Genomic DNA, 9,569 nt, shown 5'->3' on the forward strand with positions numbered 1-9,569 from the left:
TAGGCAGATAGCAGGCAGAGAGAGAGGAGGAAGCAGGCTCCCTGCTAAGCAGAGAGCCCGAGGCAGGGCTCGATCCCAGAACCCTGAGATCATGACCCGAGCTGAAGGCAGAGGCTTAACCCACTGAGCCACCCAGGTGCCCCCTACCAAGGTTCTTGCTCCCCTGTTGAAGTATGTTGCTGCAGTTCCATTGTCCCTCCCCCCCTGCCAGAAGGATGTGTGGCATTATCCTCTTTACTTGTGTTATTCATGGAGCAATGATAAAATTGACATTCTGTAGGGTCCCTGTCCAGTGACTCTGGAAAGTTTGATAGTAAAGAAAGAAAATCAACATTGATAAAAATAAAGAAAATACACACAAATTAAGAGAAAGAAATATGTAATTCTAAAATTGCCTATGAATCCCAGTATGTACCCATGGAAGTAGACTTGAGAGAAGAGATGAGAGTAAAAACAAGTACAAATAAACCAGGAGCTCTGCTTCTTCCCATGCTGTTGACAAAGGCAATTCAAATTCTTAAACATTTTATCTATTTCCATTTGCTGTCTCTGTGACTATTGTTTTCTCACCCAAAAATGAGAACGTGGGGCTGAAATAGCTCCATATTCCTTTTCAACTATAAAGTTCTGATTGTTTTTTTTTCCAAAGCTAAATAGAAAATTAACCACACACCAAAAAACTCAAATAGCATTATAATTTTTAAACTAAAGAAATCACTGTTCAACCTTTTGAAAATCTTCAGGTTTTCAATCAACTTTACATCACAAAGCAGCCATCTCCTTTCAAATTAAAACAGGAAGGAGAGAGCTCCTCATAGTAAGCTAGAACTAGACTGTTCACAAACAGGCAGTGTCGATGATGAGCCCACCAACCAAATACAAATCAAGTCCTAAAGGTTGAAAGCTGGAATGTGATATTAAAAGGTCATTTTCCTGTGAGATCATAGAATTTCATAAAGTAAACTTGGCCTGCTAGGAAGGAGGAAACCAGTACTTTGAATAGTGTCCGCCATGGGTATGTATGAATGAACGTTTGTGAGTTTAAATGATAGTGTAACATCTTTTAAATACACGTTATAAATTGCTATAATAGACAAAGTACAAGTAGTGGCCTAGGACCAACTTCATTGGCAGCTTTAACATAACTAAAACATTGTATCATGGGAGTTAACAAAACACATTGACTTTAGATTTTTAAAAACAAATGCTGTAGTCACTGCCTTGCATGCAGTAATAATAAGAGAATTGGGGGGCACTTGGCTGGGTCAGTTGGTGGAGCATGTGACTCTTGATCTTAGGGTGGTGAGTTCAAGCCCCATGGTGGCTGTAGAGGTTACTTAAAAATAAAATCTAAAAAAAAAGAAAAAGAAAGAAGAAGAAGAAGAGGGCTTTTGTTTATTTACAGAAATAGCCTTTACGTTCTCTTTTAACCAAATGTAAGTCATCTTCAGCTCCAGGATATGCATGAGCATAATTTTTTAAAAATATTTAGGGCTCTTTCTGCATATGGGAGGGAAAGAAGAAGGAAAAGGGAAAGAGGGGGAAAAAAAACATATCTCAGATAGGCTTAGGGAAAGAATTCACTGGTTGACACAACTAAAAAGTTTACAAGGTAGTTCTGGGTTTGGGCACAGCCAAATCCCGCAGGTAAACCATGTCATCAAGAATTGGCTCTTTTTCTCTTTCTCACCTTTGCTTCCCTGTGCCTTGATTCCATTCTCAGGCAGGCCCAGCTGTCATGGTGGCAAGACGGTTGCTAAAAGCTCCAGGCTTACATCCTCACAACTCCAAGTCCAACATAAACAATAACGAATGCTTTCCTTTCAAGAAATGTAGCTTTGCATCTCAGCAAGCTTTGATTTGGCCAAGAAGAATCAGTGTTCTAATTGGCCAGGACTGAGTCAAATGCTTTCCCCTGGAGGCAGAGTTAGTGTTAATACCACCAAACCAGGGATGCCTGGGTGGCTCAGTTGGTTAAGCCGCTGCCTTCAGCTCAGGTCATGTGGGATGGAGTCCCCCACATCAGGCTCCTTGCTCCGCAGGGAGCCTGCTTCTCCCTCTGACTCTGCCTGCCTCTCTGCCTGCTCGCTCTTGCTCTCTCTCTCTCTAACAAACAAATAAATAAAATCTTAAAAAAAAAAAAAATACCACCAAACCATAGAACTCAGAGTGAGAAAGAGGTGATTTCCCCAAGGAAAATCAGGTTGCTGATTTTCAGAGAGAAAAAAAAAGAAAGAGGGAAAAGAAAGAAAAGAAGAAAGGAAGGACAGGAGGGAGGATGAGAGAGGTTGAGTGAGCGAGAGAGAAAGAGATCTAAAATAGAACCACAAATATCTATTGTCCCTTTCTAGCTGTTCGTCCACACACACTGTTTTTCCAATATTTTCAGTTTCAAAATGTCACTAACCCAAGCATCCACCTCCTCATAAGGAGGCAATTCCGTTGCACCTACGTGAGGTAAACTCTTCTCTGTTGGGTCAAGATGAACGAGCAGTCCAAGTCCAAAAGATGTTTATTTTTCCCAACATATCCAAGTGGAGAGTGAAAGAGGTAATAATGCGCTCTATTTAGAAGACATACTAACATGCGTCGATCACTTCCTACTGAACAAGAAGAGTAAAGACTACTTTTTCCCTGGCTTTCAAGTCAATGACCTGGAGAGGAGAAGTATTAAAAACCCCCCTCTTTCCTCAGGATGCATGCCAGCTGCATTTTACAATGGGAATAATCACCCCGTCCTCAGGGAGTATATTACATTCAGTGCTGGGGAGGGGCCCAGGGAATCAGACTTGAGTTCTCAAGTTCCAATCCTATCTCCTGCTATGAATCCCATCTGTTTGACTTGGCATGCAGTACTTTCAGCCTGGGACTGAGAATTCACCTTTTCACAAAGTATCCCTGGTTTTTAGTCAGGGAAACAAAAAACCACTTTAAATGGCCCAAGTGTCAGAGAGATTTTAATGCAAGGCATAGGTTACACAGATGATGGATGAGCTGAGAAGCCAAATAAGGATGGTGAGGCCATCATCCTGAGATGAGCAAAAGCAGAAAGCCACTAAGACTCCTAGGACGGAAGAACAAAAAGTCAGGGGGCCAGGCATCCCTGAGCAGACGCTGCAAGGTCGGCTGGCAAGTCGTATAGGGGCCAGATCTGGTGAGCAGTTTCAGTCGCAGTGATGCCACTGATGACAGAGGGGGAGGAGAAAGAATACAATTTGTCCCTCCTCTCTTCTTCCACTGTCCAGGTGATGCATCTCATTGGCTGAACTCAGCTGGTTATAGCTGACCCAGAAGGTGGGGGAACATAGCCCGGAGCCTTACATCTCAGGCAAGAAAAGGGCAAGGAATAAATCTGCCAATAAACAGGCCCAGGTCTGACACAACATGCCTGTGGATTTCTGGGTCTCAGCCATTTTGGATTGCTGACCTAGAACAAGAAGCAGATTTCTTAGCAAAGCCCGATTTTCTTCCCTACCTGCTTTGAGATACATTAATTTCAATCTAAATCTGTCTACTTATTATAAAATGGCATCAATTAGGAAACTGTTCAGTTGCAAGTATTTGAGAACTCAACTAACAAACATTTAAAAAAAGAAAATTGTTTTTGTAATAATTTTTTAAAAATTTTTACGAACATATAACGTATTATCAGCCCCAGGGGTATAGGTCTGTGAATCACCAGGTTTACAGCACACTTCACAGCACTCAGCATAGCACACACAAAAGAAGGGTTTTTTAAAAATATTTTACTGAAAAACACGTTTTTCAAATTTTCTTGTTTATGAAATTAGATTATCATTGACAATAAAGTGAAAAGAGAGCATTATATTATTATATAGTTATCGGCACCTTTTTTCTTTCATAATGATACATAAAATGATGCTATGTCTTACAGTCCATGACATCTCGGGTGATGAAATGCAATGCTGCAAATCCTTCATGCAACACGGGGTCTGAGATGGGCAGACCTAACTTGGTTCACCCATGCTATCAGGTACACAGGCCATTTCCACCTTCATTTCTGCCATGAAGAAACAGAAATTTTCTTCTTTATTCTTGTCTCCTTGTGGTAACAAGAGAGTTACCTCAGCATCATGCCTATGTCCCAGAAGGGAAAAATTATGAAAAGCAAAAAGGATTGCCTATAGCAAGTCTTTACTTTCATTTGGGAAAAGTCACACAACCCAAAGACTTATCCATGCTCATTAGTCATGCCTGAGTCTATGGACTTTCAGATTGACAAGAGAAGCTGGGTGTCAAGGAATTTGTGGTATAGCCTCTATGGCAGAGGATGGCAAGGGAACAGGCAGTCAGAAATGATGGTAACTAAGAGGATAAGACATTCTTGGGAATGATAAGCATAAATTCAGGATGGTGACCATCGCGGAGGGAATTTAGAGAAATGTGACTGAAAAGGTATACACGGGGACTTAAATTATGTTATTCTCTAAGCTTGATGGAGACTACATGGTTGCTGCATTTTTAAATATCTTTTTGTATACCTGAAATAGATTATGAGAAATGAAAGAAATTTGAAGTTCTTACGGAAGGGATTCTGCTACAAATAAATGAATAAATAAATAGTGATTGATTTAGATTTATGGCAGTATGTAGATGAAACATACTGAAAGGTCCTCCTGACTAAAATAACAAAAATGCTACATTTAAAAATAAAAAGGAATTTTCAAATCTTCCTAAAAAGCTACAAAAATAAAAACTATGTGGTATGGGCATGAGCAAAGACATAAAGGCCCATAGAGCAAATTGAGACTCGAAAAATAAACCCTAATGTTAACAATCAAATGATTTTCAACAAAATGCCAAGACAGTGCAAAGAGGGAAGACAGTCTTCAAAAATCATGCTAGGACCAGTGGATATCCACATACAAAAAATGCTATTAGACCCCTACCTCATATCATACACAAAAGTAAACTCAGGATGGTTCATAGACTTAAATTAAGAACTAAAACTGTGAAGTCCATAGGGAAAATAATGTAAATCTTTATGACCTTGGATTAAGCAATAATTTCTTAGATATGACACCAAAACCACAAGAAACAAGAAAAGATAGATAAATTAAACTTCACCAAGATAAAAAAAACTTTGACCCCTACCTCATATCATACACAAAAGTAAACTCAGGATGGTTCATAGACTTAAATTAAGAACTAAAACTGTGAAGTCCATAGGGAAAATAATGTAAATCTTTATGACCTTGGATTAAGCAATAATTTCTTAGATATGACACCAAAACCACAAGAAACAAGAAAAGATAGATAAATTAAACTTCACCAAGATAAAAAAAACTTTGGTGATTCAAAAAAGTCACTATCAATAAAATGAATAAAGAGCTGCTTTAGGGATCTCCAGAGTAAAAGACCCACAGAACAAATAGGAGATATATCTATGTATGTATATCTGTATGTTTATATCTGTGTCTCTATCTATCTGTCTGTCTATCTATCCCCAGAGAGTGAGAGAGAGAGAGATTTATTATGAGAAATTACTTCATGCAGTTATGGAAACTGAGAAGGCCCGTGACCTGTCATTTGCCAGCTGGAGCCCTGGGAAAGCTAGTGGTATAACTCAGTCTGAGCCCGAAGGCCAGAGAACTAGGGGAATGAAGATGTGAATCTGAATCCAAGGGTGGGAGAAGATGAGATGAGCTGTTCCAGCTCAAGAAGTGAGGCCGAAGAAGAGGAAGAAGAAGAAGAAGAAGAAGAAGAAGAAGAAGAAGAAGAAGAAGAAGAAGAAGAAAAGAAAAGAAAAGAGAAGAGAAGAGAAGAGAAGAGAAGAGAAGAGAAGAGAAGAGAAGAGAAGAGAAGAGAAGAGAAAAGAAAAGAAAAGAAAAGGAAAGGAAAGAAAAGAGAGAAAGAAAGAGAGAAAGAGAGAAAGAAAGAAAGAGAAAAAAAATCCTCCTTCCTCCTTCTCTTGTTTTATTCAGGTTCTCAAGAGATTGAATGATGCCCACTCACATTGGGGAGAGCAATCTACTTTCCTGAGTCCACTGATTCAATTGCTAATCTCATCCAGAAATGCCCCCAGATACACATTCAGTACATTCATAATAATGTATAATCTGGGCACTCTGTGGCTCAGTCAAGTTTTCACTTAAAATTCACCATTAAAATAGCCCATAGAATGGGACAAAATATTTGCAAATCATATATCTGATAAGGGACTTGTATCTAAAATGTATAAAGAATTGTCACGACGTAATAATGAAAAGACAACACAATTATGGTGCACCTGGGTGGCTCAGTTGATTAAATGTCCTGCTCTTGATTTTGGCTTAGGTCATGATCTCAGGTTTGTGAAATCAAGCCCACATCAGGCTATGCTCGGGATTCTCTCTCTCTTCCTCTCTCTCTCTCAAACACAAACAAACCAATTTTAAAATGGACAATCTAAATAAATTTTTCACCAATGAAGTTATACAAATGGCCAAAAGCACATGAAAAAGTGCTCAATATTTGTAGTCCTTAGGGAAATAAAGTGATTTTATACTAGAATGTCTAGAATCAAAAAGACAGACAATAGCAAGTGTTGACAAGCATGTGGAAGAATTGGAACCTTCATATACTGCTGGTGGGAGAGTAAAATGCTACAGCCATTTTAAAAAAACAGTCTGGAAGTGCCTCAAAAAGTTAAACAGAATTTATGTGAAAACGTCTACGCACTCGAAAATGTATCCATGAATATTCATAGCAGCATTATTCATAATAACTGAAAGCAGAAACATTTCAGTGTCCATCAATTGATGAGTGGATAAACAAAATATTATTTTAAAGGATTATTAATTGTCAGTGAAGGGAATGAAGTACTGATACATGCTACAGCATTGAAGAACCTAGAAAACATTAATTCAGTGAAAGGAGACAGTCACAAAAGACCATGTGCTTTATGACTGCATTTCTAGGAAATGTCCAGAGGCAAATCCATAGAGACAGAAAATAAATTAGCAATTGTCTAAGGCAGGGAGGTGGGAGGAGAGGAAGTTGACTGCTAACAGGTAACGGGTCTTTTTTGGGATGAAGGATGTGTCCCCATATTAGATAGTGGTGATGACTGAACAATTCTAAAAGTAATAAAAATCACTGATTGGACATATTAAAGGAATAAATGTTATGGCCTGTGATTTAAATCACAATAAATCTACTTTAGAAAGAAAAAAATACAGAGGCATTTAAAAAATAGGTCAGTGAGTTGTCGCCAAGGTGATTAATATACCATGCCCAGAAATGAAGTAAAACCAGGAATCCCTGGACATAAGCAAGTATCAACGCCAGCTTTGCCTCTGACAGATTCTGCTGAACTCTGGCGAACTTGAACCTGTATTGTGGTAACTTCACAGGGTGTGGGGGACAGGATATACAGACTAGGCATGTTGAAGAGGAGGATTCTATCATAAGATCCCCTCTAAAAATTAGTACTGCATCAGAGTAAGGGTGAAAATGAAATAAATCCTGTCATGTTACAGAGGGGAAAAATTCTTCCTTGAAAACATATAACCAAAAGTCTGCATTCATATGGGTTTAGATTTGTATTCATAAAAATCTGTATATTCAAAACAACAACAACAACAAAACCTGACTGTAGAATTTCACATGAAGTGTCCTCCCCCTCAGTTGGGTGCACCCTCAGGAAACAGAAGAAAAGCAAGTCGCAGAAAAATGCTTACAGCTCTAGTCCATTTATTAAAAAAATAATAATAAAAAGCAAAACTAAAGAGGTTATTTAACGACATATATGGGACAGTGAAACTGTAAAGAAAACTGAGAGAATAATTATCATTAAAGTTTGCTTAATGGTTCCCTCTAGGGTGTGGAACAAAAGGGGGTCTTAAGGCACTGGTAATATTACATTTCTTAATCTGGTCATTATACATCAGTGTTAGTTACATTTTTATTCCTTAAATGATACCTATGTTTTTATTGACACTTTGTGTATTTGAGGTTTCACAATAAACAATTTTTAAATGCTGTCAGATCACTATGTGGCAGACAGAAGGGGAATTGCGATCAATCAGCCCATCTATCATTAAGTACGAGGATTTTGCACTTGGATTGCTTTGAACGAGTTTTAGGTTTTCATCCCATTTTAATGAAATCAGAACTTGAAATCACAGAAGATACATTATGTATGTGATTCATGCAAGAAAGACTTCAGAGACCTCCCATCAGGAAAACCATACTAAAAAGAAAAGCCTTGGTACTAACATCAAAAGATTTATAAATGAAGGCAATTTATAAGCTATAAAATGTTTAAATTTTAGTTTTAAGTTTCAATATTTAATGTATATTTGTAGGAAGGTAGTGCATGTATACATATGTATAATTTCCTTAATCCAATTTTATTTTCTTTCTTAAATTAACTGACCAACCATCAGTTGGTCATATAGGAAAACATCTACTCTATTGAACATTAAGAAATTGGACCAAGATTTTGATTTGTGCAAGATATTGTTTAGGAACTAATGTGAGTTGAGAAAAGAATAGCATAGAGTTTATGCATGCTGAAAAAAGAAGCTTGATCTTTAACTTTTATTCCTGAGAAAATATAAAACTTAAATATTAAGAAAGATTATCTCCAATATGAGTGAATATAGCATAAATCGTCTTCAAAGGAGTTTTTACTCATTACTTATTCATCATTCTAACTTGAAAAGCAATATGTCACTTTTCAAACTACTGAAGCAAAGTTAAATATATATAAAGAGAGATGGATATGTAAACCTCATTTATATATATGTGTCTCCATTTGTTTAATTCTGCCTTTCAACACTCACTGGAAAAACAGGAGATTATTCCACATCTGGTCTTTTGGTTAAAGTTAGCAGCCATTTTTTTGTTAATCTTTGGAGTGATCAGGAGATTTGAAGGATGTATTAATCCTACTCTGAGTGTGTCAAAGTAGATGTCTTTGTTCATTTCACAAAACCAATAAGAGTGCTGTTGTGAGGATTAGATTCTGACAATTCGATCCAGATGACTACTTTATTATGGAAAATTATTCTGCATCCCCATCTAATCCAGAAAGCATATTCATAGAGAAGGCTGTGTAGCTACACTAAAATACAGTGGCAAATATTAAAATTAAAGGTTATAAGAAGAAACACAGCTGTTAAAGGGCAGTGACTGAGTGAATTCATTTCAGTGTTACATATCTATGATGTGCATTATTCAAGATTTTTTCCAAAACTCATTTCAAAAGCACTCACTTTAGCATTTCAAAGGTGGTGGATAATATTTGGGCAAAAAAAAAAGTTTCACTTCTTTTAAATACAATAATAATAGAGTTTGAAAGCTAAATATGCAAAGGCTTATAAAATAATGTGTGCCAGGGAGTTCTGAATGTCAATTGTGTGCACAGATGTCTCAGTTGGAGCATAAAATATTGGCATGTTTCATAAGCAGTTTTTCTTTCTGGAAGAACTTACTTGCACTTGTGCAGTGACATGAGCTTTCTTTATGACATAGAGGAAAACTGATAATCTCAAAAAAAAATAGGTAAAAATGTGGATCTCCAAATTCAACTGAAACTGGGTGTGAGTTATTAAATACATAAA

Source organism: Mustela lutreola, chromosome 1, assembly GCF_030435805.1.
Source record: "Mustela lutreola isolate mMusLut2 chromosome 1, mMusLut2.pri, whole genome shotgun sequence".
Lineage (NCBI taxonomy): Eukaryota > Metazoa > Chordata > Mammalia > Carnivora > Mustelidae > Mustela > Mustela lutreola.